General features: G+C 42.9%; 1 protein-coding gene across 2 annotated transcripts in view; it reads right to left on the bottom strand.

Moving 5' to 3' along the window:
• ANKRD10 (ankyrin repeat domain 10) overlaps positions 1-23,844 on the bottom strand; it is a 226,293-nt gene that overhangs the window by 103,013 nt on the left and 99,436 nt on the right. The gene's annotated exons all lie outside the window — the stretch shown is intronic.

Below are 23,844 nucleotides of genomic sequence, written 5' to 3'. Positions count from 1 at the left end.
CATGAAGGACACAGTACTACTCGAAAGGATCCAGAGAAGAGCAACTAAAATGGTTAAGGGGCTGGAGGAGTTGCCGTATAGTGAACTGGGCCTCTTCTCCCTTGAAAAGAGGAGACAGAGGGGACATGATTGAAACATTCAAGATAATGAAGGCAATAGACTTAGTAGATAAAGACAGGTTGCTCACCCTCTCCAAGGTAGAGAGAACGAGAGGGCACTCTCTACAGTTAAAAGGGGATAGATTCCATACAAACTTAAGGAAGTTCTTCTTCACCCAGAGAGTGGTAGAAAACTGGAACGCTCTTCCGGAGGCTGTTATAGGAGAAAACATCCCCCAGGGATTCAAGACAAAGTTAGACAAGTTCCTGCTGAACCAGAATGTACGCAGGTAAGACTAGTCTCAGTTATGGCACTGGTCTTTTGACCTAAGGGCTGCCGTGTGAGCGGACTGTTGGGCACGATGGACCACTGGTCTGACCCAGCAGCGGCAATTCTTATGAACTCTGATGGATGTAGATTTCAGACCAGAGTTAGATAGATGTAGCAGATAATCCAAAAGCAAGTCCACTGACAACGAAGAGGGGTCATGATGATGCAAGAGAGACCAGGAAGAGAACAGAGTCCACTTTTGCTGAAAGCACTGCTGAGTGGCTGGTTTCCAGGATGCATCAATGATAGTGCGGACAGGCTGAGAAAGATGCAATGTAGATGGATTCACCCAGAGAGAAACCAAGCTGTCAGGTGTAAAGATTGCAGGTTGGGATGTAGAAGCGAGCCTTGATTATGAGTAAGCAGAGTAGAAAATATTGGAAGAGGAATTGGCTCCCTGATGCTGAGTTGAAGTAGAAGGGAGAACCAATGTTGTCTGGGCCACCGAGGAGCTATAAGTATCATGGTGGTTGTTTCCCATTTGAGTTTGAATAGTTTTCAACTTGAGAGGGGTTGGGAGGAATGCATACAGAAAGAGACCAGACCAGTCTAGGAGAAACACATCGGCTTCCAGACGGTGAGGAGAATAAAGTCTGGAGCAAAACTGGGGCAACTTGTGATTATCCCATTGAGTAAAAATTGGATGAAGAACTGCAGAGTTGAGAGTCTATTTGTGAGGCTGAAAAATTCTGCTGAGGTTGTCTGCTAGGGAATTCTTCTCCCCTTGAATGTAGAAAAGGTTGCGAGCAGTTGCCTAGTCCAAATCTTTTGGGCTTCCTGAAATAATGGGCGAGTCTGTGCCTCCTTGCTTGTTTATCTAGTACATTGCTACTTGATTGTCCGTGCGAAGGAGGAGGACTTGAAGGCACAGACAATGTTGGAAAGCTTTGAGAGCTTAATACATCACTTGTAGTTCGAGGAGATTGATATGAAATTGTCGTTCCAGAGATCTTGGGTTTCAAGGCCACCCATGTGAGCCCCCCATGCATACGGAGACGCATCTGTCGTGAGTACTTGACGATGGGAAGTTAAAAGTAATAGGAGACTTCTGGATAGATTGGAGAAAGTCATCCACCACTGAAGCGACTGCAGAAGAGATGTTACAGAGATATGTTGTGATAGTCAATCTGTCACTTGAGACCACTGGGAAGCAAGGGTCCACTCAGAAATGCGCATATGCAGTCGTGCCAAGAGTGTCACATGGACCACGGAAGCCATTTGACCCAGAAGAATCGCTTCTCGCCGAGAGAGTTTGGATTTGAAACATCCACTGACAAAGGCGAAGAAGAGAGTGAATGTGATCTGGAGGGAGAAAAGCCCTCATGATAGTTGTGTCCAGGATCGCTCCAATGAATTGTAGACGTTCAGTCAGGAGTAGAAGAGATTTTGGGAAATTGACTTCCCAGAACTTGAAGGAAGGAAATAGTCCCAAGTTGTGTGTAGGGCCACCTCCTGGGATGATAGAGCTTTGATCAGCCAATTGTCCAAGTAATGGAAGACTTGTAGACCGTGGGGGACGAAACTAGGCTGAAAGGAAGGAATTTGTACTGATAATGTCGCTGATTGACTTGAAAGGGGAGATATTTTTGGGAAGCCTGATGAATTGGTATAAGGGCATAGCCAGTCGTTTTGATCCAGGAGAGGATAAAGAAGTGCCAGGGAATTTCTCTTTAATTAGAAATTTGTTGAGAGCTCTGAGATCCAAAATGGGTTGCAGTCCTCCCGTCTTCTTGGGAAGCAAGAAGTAACGGGAGTAGAATCCCTGCCCCTGCTGAGAGAGGGGAACATTCAGCAGGAGGACTGTGCAGGGTTTGAAACAGACTCTCCTGGAAGATGGTCTGGAGACAGATAGTGGAAATGGAGAGTATAACCCTGACGAATGATGGACAATACCCAGAGATCGGTCGTGATAAGTTCCCAACAAATGATGCAATGTTGAAGTCGTCCTCCGATGGACTGAGGCAACTGCTGAAGAATGGGAATTGGAGCTATGCTATTGAGGAACATGTCAAAAAGGCTGCGAGGGTTTCAGCTGAGCAGCCTGTTTAGATTGTTGTTGACATTGCTGTTTTTGCTTCCTAGGCTGAGGAGCAGGCTTGGCAGAAAATCTGCGCTGATAATAATAATTGATTTTTATATACCGCCATACCCGAAAGTTTTAGGCAGTTCAAAACAATCAAGCACAGTACATACAATGCAATATATAATATGCAAATGCATACATCAGATTAAAATCTCCTGAAGATTCAGCAAAATAAAATGCTAACTACATAAGGAAATACAAACAATTTAAAATAGGATAAAAAGTTAGATTAAGAGAATAGCCTATTAAATAGTTGTGTTTTTATCTGTTTTCTAAAGTCAAGGTAAGAGGAAGCTTCTAAAACAATTTTTGCAAGCCATATATTCATTTTGGCCGCCTGAAAGGAAAAAGTTCTCTCAAGGAACCTTTTATAATGACAAGAGTTTAATTGAAGGATATGTGAACAGGTGTACTCTTCGGGAGCTCTTATTAGAATAACTCAAGGTAAAATGAGGGATGAGATAACCTGGAAGCATACCAAAAACTGCTTTAAAGCAGATACATGAGAACCTGAATAATACTCTGGATTCGAATGGCAACCAATGGAGCTTTCGGTAGAAGGGAAAGATATGCTCCCATTTTTTAGACCGAAAATGAGGCGAACAGCCATATTCTGAAGGACTCTCAATTTATTGATAGTTTTCTTGGAAACACCCAAATATGATGTTACAGTAGTCTAAAATACTTAAAATAGAAAATTGGACTAACAAACGAAAAGAAGCTTCATCAAAGTACTTCTTGATGGTATGAAACTTCCAGAGCACCGAGATACCTTTCTTAAATATTAAATCGGAATGTTTTTCCAAAGTGAGATGTTTATCTAGGGTTACCAGTGCTGTGGAGTCAGAGTCAGTCGAGGAGTCGGAGGAAATTTCGGGTACCTGGAGTCGGAGTTGCCAAACAATGCACTGACTCCGACTCTGACTAAATTTAGATTGGAATTTAAAAAAAGCAAGTTTAAATGTTCCAATTCACAAAAAATTATAATTAATGACTTCTCCACTGTAAGAATAAAGACCAATGCATGCAGTGCCTCACGTAACCGCAAAACGAACACGCGCTTCACTATATGGCACGCAACACACAATTCGGAGCACCAATACTTATAAATGTATTCTCCCTTGTTGTTGTTTACAACTTATTTCCAACGTTCAACAAGGTTTTCAATACTTAGTTGGTAGAAATCACCTGGTGTAGACTCGAAAAATTCATCCAACCAAGCTCTCCCACCATACGACAACATCTTTTTACGCGGATGAAGATCTTGTTTCACGCGCGGGGTCGTTTGTTTACCAGAGTCGGAGTCAGAAGTATAAAAAACTGAGGAGTCGGAGTCGGAACATTTATCTACCGACTCCACAGCCCTGAGGGTTACTCCCAATATTTTTAAGGACTGTTCGATGTTATAATCCAACCCATTCACATGTATCATTGTATCTTTAATTTTGTCATTGGGAGTTACTAAGAAAATTTTTGTTTTTTCTGAGTTTAATTTCAATTTAAAAGCATCCATCCATAGTTCGATCTGCTTTAAAATAGTTGATAGTGAGATAGATAAAGAATTAACCCAAATCAGTAATTTAGCCTTAAAATTGACCGGGGCAATTTTCATAACATTGTGAGGACAGTTGTCTAGTCTGCAATAGGATTTAGCATACTTATTGTATAATTTGCTAAAAGTTTGCCAATCAATAGTTGTAAATTTATTCCAACTCAAATCTGTTATGAAAGCATCTGGTTCCTGTAAAATAGGGAAACACCAATGAGAATCAGAAAGTTGGCTGCGGAGGATCTTAATTTTTGTATTTTGGTGTTAAAAAAAAAAAAAAAAAAATCAGCCAAACTATTTTCAGATAGGGTAGATTCTTCTGCAGTATTGATGAATGTCTCTAATCTCTACATCATATAAATCATTAACTAATTTAAATAAACTGTTACTGTTAATTACTGGAGACGGGAGTTATTCCTGGGGATTGGAGGAGAGCGGATGTGGTCCCTATTCATAAAAGTGGTCACAGGGATGAAGCAGGAAACAACAGGCCGGTGAGCCTCACTTCAGTTGTTGGAAAAATAATGGAAGTGTTGCTGAAAGAAAGGATAGTGTACTTCCTTGAATCTAATGGGTTACAGGATCCGAGGCAACATGGCTTTACAAAAGGTAAATCGTGCCAAACGAACCTGATTGAATTTTTTGATTGGGTGACCAGAGAGCTGGATCGAGGACATATGCTAGATGTAATTTACTTGGATTTCAGCAAAGCCTTTGATACAGTTCCTCATAGGAGGCTGTTGAACAAACTTGAAGGGTTGAAGTTAGGACCCAAAGTGGTGAACTGGGTCAGAAACTGGCTGTCGGACAGACGCCAGAGGGTGGTGGTTAATGGAAGTCGCTCGAAGGAAGGAAAGGTGAATAGTGGAGTCCCTCAGGGTTCGGTGCTGGGGCCAATCCTGTTCAATATGTATGTGAGTGACATTGCTGAAGGGTTAGAAGGAAAAGTGTGCCTTTTTGCAGATGATACCAAGATTTGTAACAGAATAGACACCGAAGAGGGAGTGGAAAATATGAAAAAGGATCTGCAAAAGTTAGAGGAATGGTCTAATGCCTGACAACTAAAATTCAATGCAAAGAAATGCAGAGTAATGCATTTGGGGATTAATAATAGGAAGGAACCGTATGTGCTGGGAGGAGAGAAGCTGATATGCACGGACGGGGAGAGGGACCTTGGGGTGATAGTGTCTGAAGATCTAAAGGCGAAAAAACAGTGTGACAAGGCAGTGGCTGCTGCCAGAAGGATGCTGGGCTGTATAAAGAGAGGCGTAGTCAGTAGAAGGAAGAAGGTGTTGATGCCCCTGTACAGGTCATTGGTGAGGCCCCACTTGGAGTATTGTGTTCAGTTTTGGAGACCGTATCTGGCGAAAGACGTAAGAAGACTTGAGGCGGTCCAGAGGAGGGCGACGAAAATGATAGGAGGCTTGCACCAGAAGACGTATGAGGAGAGACTGGAAGCCCTGAATATGTATACCCTAGAGGAAAGGAGGGACAGGAGAGATATGATTCAGACGTTCAAATACTTGAAGGGTATTAACGTAGAACAAAATCTTTTCCAGAGAAAGGAAAATGGTAAAACCAGAGGACATAATTTGAGGTTGAGGGGTGGTAGATTCAGGGGCAATGTTAGGAAATTCTACTTTACGGAGAGGGTAGTGGATGCCTGGAATGTGCTCCTGAGAGAGGTGGTGGAGAGTAAATCTGTGACTGAGTTCAAAGAAGCGTGGGATGAACACAGAAGATTTAGAATCAGAAAATAATATTAAATATTGAACTAGGCCAGTTACTGGGCAGACTTGCACGGTCTGTGTCTGTGTATGGCCGTTTGGTGGAGGATGGGCAGAGGAGGGCTTCAATGACTGGGAGGGTGTAGATGGGCTGGAGTAAGTCTTAACAGAGATTTTGGCAGTTGGAACCCAAGCACAGTACCGGGTAAAGCTTTGGATTCTTGCCCAGAAATAGCTAAGAAGAAAAATTAATTAAAAAAAAAAAAAAAATTTAAATTGAATCAGGTTGGGCAGACTGGATGGACCATTCGGGTCTTTATCTGCCGTCATCTACTATGTTACTATGTATGTCATGTTGGCAAGAAGAACCAGGCTTGAAAACACGAGGTGGCTGAGGCTTTTTCTTAGGTTTGACTAAGACATCCCACCTGGTTTCATGGGTGGATAATTTTTGAATAGCAGTATCCATAGATGTTCCAAAAAGTTCATCCCCCAAGCATGGAGCATTAGCCATGATGGTTAACATCAAGCTCAGATACCCTGAGCCAGGCAAGACGGCGCATAGCCACTGACATGGCTGCTGCTCATGAGTTAAGTTCTAATATGTTGTAGGATGAGCGAACTATATATTTTCTCAGTTGAAAAACAGAAGCCACAAGACTTTGAAAAGATGGAGTTTTTCTTGAAGGTATATATTTTTGGAAAGATAAAAATTGTTTTACCAGATATTTAAGATAGCAGGAAAAATAGAAAGTATAATTCGCTAGCATGGCATTTTGGAAGAGGCACTTCCCAAATTTATCCATTGTTTTACCCTCTCTGGTAGGAGAAACAAAAGCATAAACACTGCTACCTGCCGACTTCAAGGTTGACTCAACCACAAGGGACTCATGAGACAGTTAAGGTTTGTCAAAACTAGGTAAAGGAACTACCTTGTATAATGAGTCCAGCTTTCTAGGAGCCACAGAGATGGAAAGCAGGGTCTCCAGGGTTTTATAAAAGGTCTCAGGTAAGATGTCGTGAAGAGGAAGCCGCAGCATCTCCTTGGGAGGATGTTCATACTGTACTTGAAATCAGCTTGTAAAGGAATGGAGAGGTCCTCAGCCATCTACCTGAGAAATCTGGAGAAAGTTGATCTTTCTGTAAACACAGGAGTTTGAGTGGGATGCTGAAGAGAAGCTGAAGCATCTGAGTCCTCCTCATCAGATGTGAGTGGCTCCTGGTATGAGTCTCCCAACAAGTCCGAATCTTGAATAGAAGGAAGAAGTTGCTGGAGACTCAGTGTCGAGGGCTCTAGATTCTTGAGTTTGTGAGAGGCCTTAAGAGACCGCACCGGTGTTGCCTCAAGAGAAGACTAAGCAGAAGACAGTTGCTGTTGTGGAAGGGATATTGACTCCCTCATCAACGGCCTGCGTACCGAAGTAGTATTTGATTCAATCAGTACCACTACAGGCTTAGACTGAACTGTCATTGGAAAAGCCGGTGTCGACAGGGCTTGAGGAAGCGATGTCGAGAGTAGCATGAGTTGGGATGGAGCGAGCATGTGAAAATGTTCACCCAATTCCTCCCGAAGCAAACTGTCTATTTTTTGCTTCAAAGAGAGCACCAGTACTGTTTGCTTTTTAGCCGGTACCACTGCTCCAGTCCGGAGATGAGGAGGCCGATGTCTAGGCACTCACCAAGATCGGTACTGGGTGCTTACGGGACTTCTTTAAGGTCGGCATGACTTGACTCAATGCCTGTTTGACCTTAGTCCTGGAGTCGGTAGGGGGAGGTTTCTTAGCCAGCTTACCTATAGAAGGTTGCAACACTGGGGAAGATTCCACTGGCATCAAAGACTATGGTATCGTCTTGGTTGGCACTGAGGGAGTTGTTAACTGTGCAGGCTCTCCTTCCATAGCGGCACCAAAAATAATTTTCTGTTGGAGGAGACGATTTTTTAATGGCCGTTTCTGAAGGGAAGAACACCAGGTACAAGTCTCCGGGCGGTGCTCAGGCCCCAGGCACTGGAGACACTAGTGGTGCGGATCTGTAACTGAAATGGGCCGAGCACAATGACCGCACTTTTTAAACCCCATCTGCAGGCGTAACATCGACGGAAAGATGGCATCAGCAAAATTGAAATCAAGAGGCCCCACTGCCCGGAACTCACAACAGGGAAAAACCGGAGTTTGACGTTTTTGGGTTTTGGTTTTTTCTTACTAGCAAAGAAAAAGAAAATAAGAAAGCAAAAAGTGACTAAAAGTCACACTCCGTGGCCGTTGAGTTGCAATTTCTTAGCTCCGCGGAGACTAAGAAACTGAAGGGACCACATACCTACGTCAGGCGGGAAGGTACTCGTGCATGCGCGGTGTGGGCTATCGCGAACTTTCTAAAGTTTTAAAGTGGCAATGCACTTTTGAAATGGTCTGTACCGGGGCTCCGTCGGTGACATCACCCATTCGTGAGAATATGCTGCCTGCTTGTCCTGGGATAAAATGTGTTCCTGTATTTAAATATATTTATTATATTAGAATGTAAGAAAGAAAAACAAAAATTTACTATGATCTTATGTAGATTTAAGAGAAATAGGTTATTTATATTTTTAAAATGTTTATACTTTATAAGAGGCAATCTTGTACAGTCAGGCATAGCCTGTACAGCTCACAAATAGGCAGATAGTAAGTACTAAGGGCAAGGAAGGCTGAGGGCCAGGTTGGGCAGGCAACCAAGACAAGCCATCACCTTCTAGCATCACTTAATTTTTCATCAGTATCAGATAAAATCATGGAATAGAATCTAAAAATGTAGAAATTATATTTTTTGAAGTTTTTTTAATACTGTTGTAGGTTTAGGCATTTTTAAATCTAAACAAACTCATTTCTTATAATAAGCACAAGAATACACAAAATGTGCTGAAAATTAGACTTTCTGGCCTTTCAAAATTGGAGAGAGCCATCCTTAACCAATCTAAAAATGGACCACTGTGCTCCAAATAGGAAATGCACAACCTTGGTCCTCAATTGCAGGAAGTCTATGTGAAAAAACTGGTCTCTAGGCCAAATATTTGCAGATGTATTCAATAATTGTTCTCTCAAATATCCTGAAAACAGTGCCCCCCATCTGTGGTTCTTGGTGACCATGGTTCCACACTGTTATTCTATGTAGCTTTTAATAGTACTGCTTCAGATTTTGCTGGCAACCACAAAAGTTTTCAATTCCACCAGCAAATTTTTTTGACAAATAGTATTTAATCATGTGAATATGTAGAAAGGTTTATCAGGCATCTAATAGGTTTTATCATTATTTTTTTCTCCTCAATTACATCTATTCTTACATGACTACTCAACAGAAGTGTCATTCAGGTCTTTTTATCCAACTAGAAATACCATCTGACTGACTAAAACAGAGGGCGTTAATATTTGTAAGATCTTTAACCTTTACATGAATTTCAACATTGTTTAAAGAATATATCTAATGACTAAATTATTTTTGCATGACAATTTCCTTTGTTATACTTCTCTATTTGGTTAGCTCTGCACTTTTATGCCACTATGTTCTATAATGTTCAATGTTTTTGTAACTTTTATATTTCAAAATAAACAAATTGAAACTGAAAAAAACCCTAGTATATACTATACTCTCCAACCCTTTTCAAATGGACAAAATACATAGGTTCCTAAAGGATAAGGGGATTGAGGGGTACAGATAGAAGTAGAGGTTATAGGAATAGTCAGGGACCACTTCACAGGTCATAGGCCTGATGTGCTGCTGCGTGAGCGGACCGCTGGGCGCGATGGACCTCTGGTCTTACCCAGTGGAGGCAACTTCTTATGTTCTTACTCTTATCAGGAGAGATTTGTGCTCAGGAAAAAAAGGATTGCGAAAGTGGACTCCTTAGGACAGTGATGGCTAACCTTTTTGAGCCCGAGTGCCCAAACTGCCGCACAAAACCAAAGAATTTCCTCAAAGTGCCAGCACGTCAATTAAACCTTAATAACAAGATTTTAGTATCTAAAAACTCTTTATAAAGTTGCCTGAACTATGTAACATCATTTTTAAAGGTTGGAATCTTTGTATTGTCAGAGAATCAATTTGATTCACAATCCTTTGGTTTTCATTTCAATTTATTGGCAATTTATAATGTTTTAATGATTTCATTCAAGGGCCGAATACACACATACTTTTCTCTGTCGCCGCACTCTTTGACCAAAAGATTTGTAAGCCTGCAACCACGTCAAGGTAGACTCTTTCAGCAGCTCCCCTCCCTCCCCCTTACCTTTGTGGCCAAGTCAAAATGATCTACCAACAATAAAATTTTAAAAACACAAAGCACGCTGTACGCAGAGAAAATGTTAATTATCATTTATATTCCGCGGGTTTTCAAAGAGGTCAAGGCAGATGATGACTTTATGCAATGTCACCTCAGTAACAACTATACAAAAATAGACAAATATTCCCCCTCCCTTTTTACTAAACCGCAATAGCGGTTTTTAGCGCAGGGACCTGCGCTGAATGCCCCACGCTGCTCTTGAAGCTCATAGGCTCCCTGCACTAAAAAACGCTATTGCTGTTTAGTAAAAGGGGGCCATAGTGCAAAATATAGACAGCATATATAAATTCTCAAAACGGACATATTTTGATCACTAAATTGAAAATAAAATCATTTTCCTACCTTTGGTAATTTCATCAGTCTCTGGTTGCACTTTATTCTTCTGACTGTGCATCCAATATTTCTTCCCTTTTTTCAGCCTCCTGTATGCTTTCTCTCCTCCAGACCTCATTCCCTCCCCAAACTTTTTCTTTGTTTCACCCTGCCCCCTTCTTTCTTTTTCTCTCTCTCCATACCCCCTTTCATTCTGTATGTCTGTCTTTCTCTCTCTCTCCGTGCCCCATTTTTCTTTGTTTCACCCAGCCCTCTTTCTTTTTTTTTTTTTGGCTCCCTGTCCCCCCCTTTCTTTCTTTCTCCTTGCCCTCCCCTATGCCACCACCATTGGGAAAATGCTGCCACCGCCACTGGGGAATAGGGTGCCACTGCCGCTATCGGGAACAGGCCGGCGCCGAGTTCGCCCTGCTTCTCTTCCCCACGGGGCCGACCAACTCTCGCCACTCGACGTCAATTCTAACATCGGAGAGGACGTTCTGGGCCAGCCAGGCAGCGATTGGCTGGCCCAGAACGTCCTCTCCGACATCAGAATTGACGCGGGTGGCGAGAGTTGGTCGGCCCCACAGGGAAAAGCAGGGAGAACTTAGCACCGCCCTGTTCTCAATGGCGGCGGTGGCACTCAAGTGGCTAAAGAGACGCAATTTGCCAGCCTAGGGAGAACACTGGAGGGTGGCCAGCTGTGCACCCCCTTGGAGCGTAAAACCGGGGCAGACCGCCCCCACCCCCACCTTGGTATGCCACTGTCTGTACCTCACTCCCTCCCTATGACCAAAAATTCTCCTTTCTTCTATTCCCCGTGTACACAACCATCTCTTTCCCTCCCTTCCTCTCTCCCAAGTCCTTGCCTTCTGTGTCCAAAAACACATTCCCTCCCCCACCTCAGCATCTCTTTCCCTCCCTTCCTCTCTCCCAAATCCATGCCTTCTGTGTGCAAAAACCCATTCCCTCCCCCACCTCAGCATCTCTTTCCCTCCTTTCCTCTCTCCCAAGTTCATGCTTTGTGTCCAAAAACCCAAGTGAGAGTGTCATAAAAGAATGGATGACACCTCCTTAGAAAGAAATTGTGGTACCGTCCGAACTGACACCCCAGATTTTGTAAATCTGAAATAGGAATCCCCGCCGAACAAGGCCTGCAACTCAGAAAACCGCCGAGCTGAAGAAACCCTGTGTTCAACGGCACAGCCCTCTAGAGTCTCAAAAGAGAAGGATGAAATGAAGCCTTCGGTAAACTGGGAAGAAGTACCTTAAGACTGTACTCCAGACAGGGCTTTCTAAGAGGTGTACAAATATACCGTACTTGGTTTAGGAACTGAACTACATGAAGCTGAGAAATAAGCGAAGAGCAATATACCTAGCCCTTGTAACAAACTAAGAATGGCACTTGAAGCTGAAGGGAATTGAATGCTAAGCCCTTAGCAATACACTTGTGCCAAAAAAGAACTCTGGAAGGGTGCAAATGTTGAGAAGTACCCAAGAAAGGAAAAACCTCCAAAAGGAAACAGAAGCCACAGTTGAAGACGTCTGTATCGCCTGGATAAGAGAAGAAACAACCTGCTTCGCATAACCCTTACACGTCAGCCATGACTTTTCAAAAGCTAGGTCGCAATACAAAGTAGCACGAATATCCATGCTGATCGGATCCTAGGTGAGCAAATCCAGAGATACCAGGAACTCAACAGTCCGGCTGTCGAAAGACTCATCAGATCCACATAGCAAGGATGACGCAGCCAATCCAGAGATTCTACAAATACTGTGCCCTGAAAGCGAGCTTGAGATGGCAAATCCAAGCCATCATCAGCCAGGGGAAAACACTGAAAAGAGAGAAACCAGAGGCAAGAAAGAAGCCACGCTGCTACCCCCTCTGACTCCCACTCCCTGTGCCCGCCGAAGAAGCTAGGAAGCTTAGAATTTTGAGACGAGACCATGAGATCTAGTTCCAGGAGATCTCACTTCCATAAAGAGCTGGAACGGCTGAGCCAAAATTCTCAATATCCAGGATGTAGAAGATTTCACTATTAGTAACATTTACACTTTCTAGAGCGTACACAGCGCTGTACACTGTAACATACAATAAATGGGCCATGCTCACATTTCGGGGAGAGAAAGTCTATCCAAACTCTTATCCTGACCCATAAAATGATCTGCCAACAGAAAAGGAAGATGAGGGTCCACCCATTGAAGTAGAACCACAACTTTACCCACCAACTGAGAACATCACCTACTGCCCAGGCTATAGAGAAATACCCCCATCATAATACTGACTGAAAAGACCTTCAGCATCATTCTGGAAGAATGGTCTGAAGCTCCAGAAACGGTAGCCTGACCATGCTCCAGAGTAGAAGAATGAACAAGTAATGAGTCACCTCTTAAGACCAGACAACTAGAGCTGAGGATGGAAGGCACCAAGCCCCCCAACCTGACAGCCCGGGATGTTTGGTGGCCATGAGCTAGTCCAGCAAAGACCGAGGCATGCCTTTGAAAAGAGATATCTCGCTGAGCCACCAAATCATACAGAGCGATGTTTGAGGAGCCTACCAAATAATTGGAGCCCTGAGATACCGAGAACCAACGGAACAAAAGCGACTTCTGTAGCATTATAATAGGAAAGCAAGCCGAAGTTCCCAGTGGAGTCAGCAATGCCACTAACCCTTCAGCAATGCCACTCACAAACATATTGAACAGGATCGGCCCCAGCACCGAACCCTGAGGGACTCCACTAGTCACCTTTCCTTCCTTCGAGTGACTTCCATTAACCACCACCCTCTGGCGTCTGTCCGACAGCCAGTTTCTGACCCAGTTCACCACTTTGGGTCCTAACTTCAGCCTTTCAAGTTTGTTCAACAGCCTCCTATGAGGAACTGTATCAAAAGGCTTTGCTGAAATCCAAGTAAATTACATCTAGCATATGTCCTCGATCCAGCTCTCTGGTCACCCAATCAAATGCAAACCTGAGACTGTGACCCATTGCCCTAATCTCTGGGAAAACACACATTTCTCTCCTATATGAATAAAAACATCTCCCTGATATACCTATAAATAGTACAGGAGAAAAGAACGCTGTGCAAATTCGAAGATTCACGTCCAAAGAACTGAGGAAAAGAAACCACCCTTTTCGTGTCAGTCAAATCGCCCGAATGGAAGACGTCAGAATCAAGCAGTCAGTCAAGAAGAAATTAGGTGAATCGCCTGGTAGCGCCAAAATGGTACCACTGCCCACATTTTATAAAATGTTCGTGAAGCCTTGGGTAGGCGAAATGGCATGTGCCAAAACCGAACGCGCTGCTCCAAGAGAGGCAAGCAAACCTAGTGCTGATTCGGAGTCCATAGTGAAAATGTAAATATTCTCCTAGTTATTCTGCAGAAATGTGTAACCCTGAGAAACTAATTCAGCAGAATGGGATCCAGCCTGCCCAATGCCCCCGTCTTGGGCACCATGCAGTATGTGGAACAACGCCCTTAGTTCCTGAAGAACTACAAGAACTGCCCTGAGGACCAGTAACACTTAAAAGGGAAACACAAAGCATACAGACTCCAAGAACGAACCGGAAACCTGAGGAGGATGCAAAGTTGCAAGAATCTTGAAAAATGTTCACAGCCCCCTGACCTGACATTATAGCGTCTTCTCCCTCATGAGAAAGCCTGAAGAGTCATTGGAAGAAGTCAAGATCCCCTCAGAATGAGGTGCAGAAGGTCAGGGAACGGCAGGATGAGAATTGTAGGATCTGTAAGAAAGAAATTCTCCTAGGAAAAATCAAGTTTCGCAATGTAAAGAGGAGTATACTATAACCATGAAAACAGTACTAACTCCATGCAACGTGAGTGAAATAAGCATGTCCTTTAAAGTGAATACATACTAGACACAATCAAGATGCTGCATCTACCGTCCCGTGAAAAACAGCATCCTAACAGGTATCAGACAAAGCTCACATCGCTAATGGGAGCTTCAGGGATGAGGCTAACAGCCACCTAGCGCGCGCTCCTCTGCGGGTTTGACAGAATAGGTTAGAAGGAGCTGCACAGCTCTTCCTGTCTGGGAGGGGGGGGAGTCCATCTACCATGTGCCATGAGAAGATGGCGACAGGAGAAACCAGCGTGATAAGCATGGAAATCTGAAGTCCAGGCCCTCTCAGAAATAGAGAAAGAGAGTCCTGGCCGCAGGAAGATACGAAGTGTCATTATGCCCAAAGAGACAGCCCGAACTTGGAAACTGTTAGTACTACTTTTAGGCATATATATCCTATGCCATTACTAGACACATGCGGCGCAGCACAGAGGCCCAAATAAGGACAGTTACCAACAGACAAAGGCTCAATCTGCACGGACCCCAAGAGAGACAATGAGATATTTGTGTGAAATACAGGGCACTATCTTACTGCTGATCTCACTGTGCCATGAGTTGCCGTATGTCGACTCAGTACGGAGACAAACCGAGACTGGGTGACCTAGCACAGGTCAGTCTCTCTGGTAATCCCCTTGAGTGCTAACCCCAGAGTCCGAATAAACTAGCAGCTTCCTTCAAGTGAATACAGCAGGAACACAGACATAGACATATAAATCTGCCCAAGCTTTGTCCCAAAGCTGGTGAAACACAACAACTTGTCTGAAACGGAAAGGAGAGAAGGCGCGGCATACCCTGACCAAAGTCAACTGGAAATAAACTACTGAAATGCTGCAATTCTCCTGCTATCGCTGGAGACCCAAGCACAAGCCTGATTATCGTTGACACGTGGCCACTGCATCAATGCTCATAGAAACATAGTCGGATTCAAGCCCCACAAAATTTACCCCGCCGCGGCCTGCATAGAAAGAAAATCAGATTCGGGGAGTAACTAGAAGACCGGGTTGTTCTTCCCACAGCGCCGGAAAAAACATGTCCCATCTCATGTGCGCTGCTATAAACCGGCACCTGCACAATCAGCTGCACATGGCCGTGACAAACACCGACAAGAGAGAGCCTCGGAATAAACAGAACTACTACTGCTGCACCGAAACCCAACGAGGAGAACAAGTGCGAGCATCAAATTGCACTGCTACTGCAGCGCTGTAACAAACAAGGAAACCAAGCGTGCGTGCAAAGGGCGGGAAAGTCCCAGCTCCCTCAACGGATTTCTAGTCATAAAACTTAGCCTCAATAAAATATCCATTCCTTAAATGTATGTTGACCAAACCCACAGTACTAAGACTCCCAAACAGAACCTGAAGTTCAAACAGTAAAAAACACATACATACTCACAAGCTTGTTGTTAGGGCCGGTTGAAGCCAGTAAGAGCTGGTTGTGCATCATTAACATAGTAGATGACGGCAGATAAAGACCCGAATGGTCCATCCAGTCTGCCCAACCTGATTCAATTTAAATTTTTATTTTTTTAATTTTTTCTTCTTAGCTATTTCTGGGCAAGAATCCAAAGCTTTACCCGGTACTGTGATTGGGTTCCAACTGCCGAAATCTCTGTTAAGACTTACTCCAGCCCATCTACACCCTCCCAGCCATTGAAGCCCTCCCCTGCCCATCCTCCACCAAACGGCCATACACAGACACAGACCGTGCAAGTCTGCCCAGTAACTGGCCTAGTTCAATATTTAATATTATTTTCTGATTCTAAATCTTCTGTGTTCATCCCACGCTTCTTTGAAATCAGTCACAGTTTTACTCTCCACTACCTCTCTCGGGAGCGCATTCCAGGCATCCACTACCCTCTCCGTAAAGTAGAATTTCCTAACATTGCCCCTGAATCTACCACCCCTCAACCTCAAATTATGTCCTCTGGTTTTACCATTTTCCTTTCTCTGGAAAAGATTTTGTTCTACGTTAATACCCTTCAAGTATTTGAACGTCTGAATCATATCTTCCCTGTCTCTCCTTTCCTCTAGGGTATACATATTCAGGGCTTCCAGTCTCTCCTCATACGTCTTCTGGCGCAAGCCTCCTATCATTTTCATCGCCCTCCTCTGGACCGCCTCAAGTCTTCTTACGTCTTTCACCAGATACGGTCTCCAAAACTGAACACAATACTCCAAGTGGGGCCTCACCAATGACCTGTACAGGGGCGTCAACACCTTCTTCCTTCTACTGACTACGCCTCTCTTTATACAGCCCAGCATCCTTTTGGCAGCAGCCACTGCCTTGTCACACTGTTTTTTCGCCTTTAGATCTTCGGACACTATAACCCCAAGGTCTCTCTCCCCGTCCGTGCATATCAGCTTCTCTCCTCCCAGCATATACGGTTCCTTCCTATTATTAATCCCCAAATGCATTACTCTGCATTTCTTTGCATTGAATTTTAGTTGCCAGGCATTAGACCATTCCTCTAACTTTTGCAGATCCTTTTTCATATTTTCCACTCCCTCTTCGGTGTCTACTCTGTTACAAATCTTGGTATCATCTGCAAAAAGGCACACTTTTCCTTCTAACCCTTCAGCAATGCCACTCACAAACATATTGAACAGGATCGGCCCCAGCACCAAACCCTGAGGGACTCCACTAGTCACCTTTCCTTCTTTCGAGTGACTTCCATTAACCACCACCCTCTGGCGTCTGTCCGACAGCCAGTTTCTGACCCAGTTCACCACTTTGGGTCCTAACTTCAGCCCTTCAAGTTTGTTCAACAGCCTCCTATGAGGAACTGTATCAAAAGGCTTTGCTGAAATCCAAGTAAATTACATCTAGCATATGTCCTCGATCCAGCTCTCTGGTCACCCAATCAAAAAATTCAATCAGGTTCGTTTGGCACGATTTACCTTTTGTAAAGCCATGTTGCCTCGGATCCTGTAACCCATTAGATTCAAGGAAGTACACTATCCTTTCTTTCAGCAACACTTCCATTATTTTTCCAACAACTGAAGTGAGGCTCACCGGCCTGTAGTTTCCTGCTTCATCCCTGTGACCACTTTTATGAATAGGGACCACATCCGCTCTCCTCCAATCCCCAGGAATCACTCCCGTCTCCAGAGATTTGTTGAACAAGTCTTTAATAGGACTCGCCAGAACCTCTCTGAGCTCCCTTAGTATCCTGGGATGGATCCCGTCTGGTCCCATCGCTTTCTCCACCTTCAGTTTTTCAAGTTGCTCATAAACACCCTCCTCCGTGAACGGCGCAGAATCTACTCCATTTTCTCGTGTAACTTTGCCAGACAATCTCGGTCCTTCTCCAGGATTTTCTTCTGTGAACACAGAACAGAAGTATTTGTTTAGCACATTTGCTTTCTCCTCATCACTCTCCACATATTTGTTCCCAGCATCTTTTAGCCTAGCAATTCCATTTTTTATCTTCCTCCTTTCACTAATATATCTGAAAAAATTTTTATCTCCCTTTTTTACATTTTTAGCCATTTGTTCTTCCGTCTGTGCCTTCGCCAAACGTATCTCTCTCTTAGCTTCTTTCAGTTTCACCCTGTAGTCATTTTCTGCTCTCCTCTTCTTGGGTTTTTTATATTTCATGAACGCCAACTCTTTCACCTTTATTTTCTCAGCCACTAGGTTGGAGAACCATATCGGCTTCCTTTTTCTCTTGTTTTTAAACAGGGCAGAATGTAGCAACTGTGGTCTCCCTTTTTTTTTTTTTTTTTTTTTTAACAGAAAAGGGAAAGAAGAAAAAAAATGAAGGGAGGGTGAGGCAGGGACCTGGGGGGGCCCAGGTGTAACCCCTAAAGCCGGCACCGTTCAGCTGGACACCCCTGTCTCACTGAAGAGAAAATCTCAATAGGAGAAACAGAATGGCAGTCTCACTGAAGAGAAACCTCAACAGGAGAATAAAATTGCCATCTCACTGAAAAGAAATCTCAACAGGAGAAAATAATTTTCCAGTCACAAACAGAGTTCAGGAGCTAGTTGAATAGCGACCATCTTCTGCTGGGAGATAGAGCATACTGAAGATGCAGGAGGAGTGCCAGCCAATAGGATCACCTGTTAATCAGTTTCTCTATCTCCGCCTGCTGGTAGATATGTGCTATCCCATTGATCTCTGGATTCATCTGCTGCTGTTGCTAAGTAAGCTGTTATTGGCTGGTGTCATGAATGATAAATAGGGCAGAGCTTTGGGTTTGAAGTTGTCTGCTATTGACGAGTGTGAGAGTCAGGGGCAGAGCGCAGGCGGTTGAGAAGCTGCGCTGTTATTGGCTGATGAGAAGAGCTGAGGATGGACCTGGAATAGAGGAGCTGAGTTCTTATTGGCTTGAGTTAGAGTCATAGGCTGAGCTGAGGGCAGAAAATTGTCCGTTATTGGTGGGGTCAGGGTCTGGCAGATAATCACGGGGAGATTTATTCCCAGGACCTAAAGTGAGCTGCAGATATGGCTGATAAGAATTAGGGGTGGGATCCGGGCTGGAGAACTGTGGACAGAGGTAATAAAGAAGGTGAAGATGGAGTAAGAGAACCTTGTGGTCAAGTCGACCTGTGGCGAATCATAGTAAAGGATAGGAGGAGACAGGCTTTTAGTGTTAGGATAGACAAAGTAGTAAGAAAGGAGAAAAGCCAGCAGAGTAATTAGCTCGAGGTGTAGTAGGGAAAAAGAGAGAAGATAAATAAGGAGATAAGGAACCTCTCTTTAGGAGACAGGGAGCTTCTCTCTGAGTGGGGATCGGGGAGAGATGTTCCTTCCAGAGAGAACAGTAAAAGGCAGGAAGCTTGTCTTAGTAATCAGGAGCCTGGAGCTTCCCTGTAGGTCCATGATCTGAATACTAGATATCAGGGAAGAGTAAAAAGTTGTTGGGATATAAATTGGATCTTGTCATTCCTTTTAAGGTTGAAATAATGAGATGTTTACAGTGAGGAATGGGAAATCCTCCTCCTGTCAGACCTTGATGAGAGAGGTGATAGAAGGAGAAATGTTAGGCATGGGGCTGGTGGGCAATAGTGAAAAATGCTACACATGATCCGGGGGATGAGAGAGGGAAAAATGTTGGATATGGCAGTAGAGGGAGTGGAAGAGATGCACTATGGATCTCTCTCTCTTTCCCCACTCCCTTTACATGGGATGGAGACAGGGTTTTTTGTTTCAGTCTTAGTAGTTTGCCGGTCCACAAAATACTTTATTTCCGCCGGTCTGTAGGTGTATAAAGGTTGATGAACGCTGCGCTAGACCACCAGGTAAGGCTTAAATTACCAAACTAAAGTTAATAAATTTGGTTGGCCCAAGTCACTTGGCTAATTCTGATCAAATACTGCCAAATGTCATAGCTAACTGGTCAAAATGAAAAATCGCACACTGTGAACTCCCCCCCGAGATGCCTTCATTCCATTGGATAGATTCTGAACAGGCAATTGACTGCCTGGAAAAAATTTATTATTGAGCAGGAGAAAATTTAAATCTCCACCTTTGTCCATTTAGAGCAGTGGTTCTTAACCTGGGTTCGACCGAACCCCAGGGGTTCGGTGAGTCAGTCTCGCGGGTTCGGCGGAGGTCAAAACACACCTCCGACTCATATAGCGCTTCGGTCACGTTCAATCATCTATCAGTTATTCAGTGATTTTGATCAAGACTGATCGTGTACTTGGTTTCTTGATCTATCAATCTGTAACTAACGCCTTATATACATCAATCAATTCCTGATCAAAATTTGTGATTTAACTGATAGATGATTGAATGTGACCGAAGCGCTTATGATTTGTGATGATACGTCCCGCTTGTCCATAATTGGCTGCAGGTGATCACGCAACATCGCTTGGCCTATCTGTGCTGCAGGGGATTTGATGCACACAGTAGTCGAATTGTAACTGTTGTGATGGTACATTGTGTGATATCTATCTTAATATTTTAATCCCTTACTATGTCGAGCAAAATACGAAAGTGATCGGACGAATATGTACAATATGGATTCACATGTATAACGGAACGTGATGAGAGTCAGCGTCCTAATTGCATGATTTGCAATGCCAAGTTGAGTAATTCTAGTCTAGCTCCGGCAAAACTAAGGGAACACTTCCTTAAGCTGCATGGAGATGGAAAATACAAGAACACAACGCTCGCTGAATTCAAGGTGAAGAGAGCAAGATTCGATGAAAAGGCTACTCTGCCTGTTCTCGGCTTTGTACCCAACAACAAACCGATCCTCACAGCATCGTACGAAGTTGATTACCTGATCGCAAAGCAGGGCAAACCACACACCATTGGTGAAACACTCATAAAACCAGCTGTGTTGAAGATGGCGAATATCATGCTGGGAAAAGCGGCTGAAGTTCAGTTATCTGAAATTCCTCTTTCAAATGACATCATCAGCAACAGAATAGAGGACATGAGCAAAGATATCTTGGCTCAAGTAGTTGCAGATCTTATTTCAAGCCCGGCAAAATTCAGCCTTCAACTCGACGAGACCACAGACGTTTCCAATCTAAGCCAGCTTGCAGTATTCGTGCGCTATGTGAAAGACGACGTGATAAAGGAAGATTTTTTTTATTTTGTAAGTCTCTTACAACAACAACTAAGGCAACTGATGTGAAGAAACTTGTGGATGACTTCTTCAAAGACAACAATCTTTGTGGGATATGGTTTCTGCAGTTTGTTCGGACGGAGCTCCAGCCATGCTCGGAAGAAAGTCCGGTTTTGGTGCGCTAGTGAATGCCGATGCACCACACATCATTGTTACGCATTGCATTCTGCACAGGCATGCATTGGCAACAAAAACCTTGCCTCCAAAACTGGCAGAAGTTTTAAAAATTGTTGTGGAATGCGTGAACTATGTGCAAAATAATGCTCTGAAGCACCGCATCTTCAAGGAGCTGTGTAAAGAAATGGGATCTGAATTCGAGGTACTTCTGTACCATTCTAACGTTCGGTGGTTATCCCGGGGACAGGTGCTGAATCATGTTTTTGCCATGCGTGTGGAATTAGCTCTGTTTTTGCAAGAGCAGCAACATTGTCATGCAGATTGCTTCAAAAATTCTGAGTTCATTCTCATTTTAGCGTACATGGCTGATATCTTTGCAGCTCTCAATCATCTCAATAAGCAGATGCAGGGTGGTGGAGTCAACATCATCGAAGCGGAAGAAAACCTGAAAGCTTTTCAAAAAAAGCTATCATTATGGAAACGACGAACATAAAACGATAACTTTGCAAACTTTCCCCTGCTAGACAACTGTGTAAGTAAGATCCAAGATGTAGCTGGAATCGGAGACATTTCTGTACCCGCGGAACTGAAGCAAACTATTGCCACGCACTTAGATGAGCTTGCAAAGTCTCTTGACGGATACTTCCCTACAAGAGAGTCATATCCAGCATGGGTGAGACAGCCGTTCACGTTTAGTGTTGAGACAACAGATGTCAATGATGAATACCTCTATGAAATCATTGAAATTCAGCAGAGCCAGGTTCAACAGCAACTCTTCAGAACAACAACGCTCTCAACGTTTTGGTGTCAACAATTGGTAACGTACCCTGTTATTGTTAAGAAAGCTCTGGAAATTTTCATACCATTTGTTACAACATATCTTTGGGAGCAATCCTTTTCAAGGATGCTAGACATAAAAACGAAGAAAAGGAACAGACTTTGTTGCGAAAATGACATGAGAGTGGCACTTGCCAAGGTAAAGCTGCGCATTTCTGAACTGGTCTCTGAGAGGCAACAGCAGAAGTCACACTGATTTGCAGTAAATTTCATTATTATGTTATTATTATTTGAAATATAGGAGAACTTTTTTGTTTTCAAAATTGATATTATTTTTTCCCTCACTGTATACCTATGTTTTGAATTTGTAAAAATCATATTTTATTTTTCCAATAAAGAAGGGTTTGGTGAACACGCATATGAAACTGGTGGGGTTCAGTACCTCCAACAAGGTTAAGAATCACTGATTTAGAGGTATTTAATCAAGTGTGCTACCATGTTAACATATACTAAAATGCAGGTAATGCACATTATTGCTACTCATAAATTGGGACATATGATGTGTGTTTATACATGGTAGTATATGGTAACACAGTGGAGCCTTTTAGTAAGTTAGCTCTTAATTCCTCAGCAAACATTTTGACTACAGGCTTCACTATAGGCTTTTTGTTAAAAATGTTTTGAAGTCAGATTTTAGACAATTAGGGCCCCTTTTACAAGCAGAAGTAGTGATGCTGTTGCATTGAAGCCTTGTGCATTTACTGCCAGCTTTGTAAAAGGGGCCTTTTATTTGTTAAATTATTTTCATGTTGTCTTCTAGAATATGTGTATAGGCAATCTATTAAGGGCTGTTGCTTAAAAATGGATGTAGTATCTTAAATCAGTGTCACCTGATTTAAGGATGGGACATTCTAAAACCCAATGAATGAGGTTTTTATGTTTGCCAGCTTGCGTTCTCCATGCTACTGTAATAACACTGTTATACCAGTAATATGATAATATGTAAACTTTCTTAAGAAAGAAAATCAACATTTGTTATATAGGGGGCTATGAATTTGAAAATTATTTTTTTTAGAATATGGATTTTTTTTTTAATTATAAGTTATTTAAATTGATTCCAGCAGAACCACAAAGCAGCTAAAACTGGACTTGATATATGTCATTGCAGGACTGCAACCATGTAGGAAGCTACTACCCATTTTCTTTTAGAATTTAATGTCTGCTGTAAAATACCCAATATAAAAAAAATATTAAATATTTTCAAATTCATAGCCTCATATGAAAGTAACAAAATTAATGTAAATGAACATAATGAAGATAAAAAGCCTGCTTTCCTCCTGTATGGTATATTTGTTTTACATCTCATAGAATTGGCAAAGATACATGGAAACCAAAGGTTTAAAACAGATCAGATACTGTCAAACAATACCTTATTTCACTTAGAACAATCAACTTTCACATTCTAAAGCAAGAAAAAAGAATTAAAATGTCATACCTGCTAATTCTTTTTCTATTACTTCAATCCAGTCTAGACCAAAAGAGATGCAGTACCACCAGCAGGGGATTCTCAGACTAAGCAGCAGCTCTTCAATTTATTCCTATGCCCCAGAGCTCCTCCTCCTCCATGCCTGCTGCTCAGCTGCTGTTATTTTAACTCTTGCTCTCCCGCCTAATTAAAATTATGGAGCTCAAAATAATGAGGAAAAAGGATTGTTAAAAAGACACTGCTTTTCCTGTGTCTCTGCTCTCATTTCCAGAACCATGCAGCCAAATAGGTGGATTGGTACTGACTGGGGTGAGATGAAACAGGGTAAGAAATTTTGTATTTTTTAAATTTCTTTGCCGTCAAGCACACATCAGTCTGTACTAATAGGAACTTATGCATGACTTGTATAAAAACAATCATCCAAAGTCTGTCAAGAGATGTGCATTTATCAATGGAAGATTTGTGAAAATAGAGGGATTAACAAGTTGTCACTTTTTTGAGATATGTCTATCTTCTCCGCTTGCAAAAATACTTGCTGTTGCAGAACATTCCTCCACAAATCCAGAGTTTGAAAATAATCTGCCTATAAGCTTCAAAAACAAGTAA

This window comes from Geotrypetes seraphini, chromosome 6 (genome assembly GCF_902459505.1).
Source record: "Geotrypetes seraphini chromosome 6, aGeoSer1.1, whole genome shotgun sequence".
NCBI lineage: Eukaryota > Metazoa > Chordata > Amphibia > Gymnophiona > Dermophiidae > Geotrypetes > Geotrypetes seraphini.
This window is presented reverse-complemented; position numbering and strand designations above follow the sequence as displayed.